Source organism: Glossina fuscipes, unplaced genomic scaffold (genome assembly GCF_014805625.2).
Source record: "Glossina fuscipes isolate IAEA_lab_2018 unplaced genomic scaffold, Yale_Gfus_2 0, whole genome shotgun sequence".
In the NCBI taxonomy this organism is placed as follows: Eukaryota; Metazoa; Arthropoda; class Insecta; order Diptera; family Glossinidae; genus Glossina; species Glossina fuscipes.
The window spans coordinates 22,541,832-22,543,842 of record NW_023998414.1 but is presented as its reverse complement, the minus strand read 5'-3'; the positions used below and the strand labels follow the sequence as shown (position 1 = coordinate 22,543,842).

The following is a 2,011-nucleotide window of genomic DNA, read 5'->3' as shown; positions in this document are numbered from 1 at the left end:
GAGAGAGAGAGAGAGAGAGAGAGAGAGAGAGAGAGAGAGAGAGAGAGAGGAGAAGAGAAAGAGAAAAAGAGAGAGAGATAGAGAGAGAGAGAGATAGATAGAGAGAGAGAGAGATGGAGATGGAGAGACAGAGACAGACAGAGAGAGAGAGAGAGACAGAGAGAGAGAGATAGAGATAGAGATGAAGAATACAAGCAGCAACATTATCATATCAATTAATAATGAAATCCAATTCACACAATGTGAACATTTTGCTATATATAAATAGATGTTCTCTGGCAAGGATATTTATTTGTTTTGGCTTTAATCCTTGTAACTACATTGCAATTCTCTTATTTTTTTTTTTTTTTTTTTTTTTTTGGTTGTTGAACTCTATGCACAGCTAGGGTATGGTACAACTTTTTATTAGAATTGTTAATTATTAAATAGAGCAGCATTTGAGGTGTGTGGAAAATTCATAAATATTTATTTAACATAGGAAAATATTTGAGAAAGGCATTCCACATACAACGATTTAACGAGAAATTGAAACATACATTGAAATGAAAATCTTCAAAGTTCATATAACTATGCATAAATATATGCAATTAGGGTGAAAAGAAAGAAAAAAAAAACGATTTTAATAACAAATTTTATCATTAATGGCAAAACTAAATTCTACTTAATCACTTATAATATATTCGTAATAATGCACTAAAGTTTTTATTCTAATTTACAGTACTTTTCATTTAACGGACACTGTATTAATTAAGGACTTTTTCTCGTCTAATTTGAGATGAAATTTTCCAGAATATTTAAAAATCCTCATGCTTGAACAGCATGCTAATAACAGCATTACTTCGCTTTGCATTCATGAAAACTCGATCTTTTCATCTCGGATAATCTGACGCATATCGAGTATAGATACCGTTTTCTTGATCGTTGAGCAGAAAAAAAAAGTCTCTTGTATTCTGGGATCGGGATCAATTTACGGTTCTCGTTTTTGAACAACATTTCGGTATCGAGCAAAGTTGATACACTATCGTGTACCATTAACATTTGACATTACGTCTGGGATTTAAAATACAACCGTTTCCTAAACGGAAACTAAAGTGAAGTAAAAATCTAGACTCAACTAGGCTTAGGGGAAAGAATAAAATAAGGCCTATTTTATTATAATTTTCCGCCAAAAACTTGATAAAAAGCAATTTGCTCAAAGACATTTACTTTGGCATTTACTATGTTTCTAAAAAAAAAAAAAAAATAAAAAAAACTACTGAAGAGATCATAAAAATTAGGAAAGAAACTATGCCTCAATTTTTTTATATAATATTTTCTAGATCCATTTTTAAACGATTGTAACACTTTCGTTACTTTGGACGTTGAAAGTGATTTCACATTTTAAAAACAAAAATATTTCCATTTTTCTCTACAAAGTATAACAAACGTCAAAGTGGCTCTGTCTGGCATGGTGATCTTTTAAACAAGCCACATCTATTTTAATATCCCGCCTTATCTCATTAAAGTAATTCAAGACTCTCTAACATCTCTAACGTACATCCCTAGGGTATAGGCGTATAGACCAAGAGATCAATCGCAATATTTCTAAAATCTCTTAGGCATATCCCTGGGGTATAGGTGTATAGACCAATAGATCGATTTTAATTTTTCTAAAATCTCTTACGTACATCCCTGGGATATAGGAGTATAGACCAATAGATCTAGGGAGAGTTATAGGGTATAGATGTATAGACAAATTTGCAGCACAATTACTTCATGGGGCGGGAGCCCTTTTGATTAAGATGCAATTCTCCTATTTGTTTATTATTTTTTAAATATACGGTTAATATAACTGCGTTGTCAATATATTTTCTTCCAGCCCAAGATGCTTTTTTGCTCTATTACCTTTTTATTAACTAAATTAGTAAAACTTGATGTTAAATAAAGATGAAAAAAAGAAATGCTATATAATTACTGCATGTATAACACCACAACGAAATAAACTGCCATTAGTAACTGAGCAGGAAGAGGG

General features: G+C 31.4%; 1 protein-coding gene across 9 annotated transcripts in view; it reads right to left on the bottom strand.

The window, feature by feature from the left end:
• LOC119645053 (voltage-dependent calcium channel type A subunit alpha-1) overlaps nt 1-2,011 on the bottom strand; it is a 115,680-nt gene that overhangs the window by 43,836 nt on the left and 69,833 nt on the right. The window lies entirely within an intron of this gene.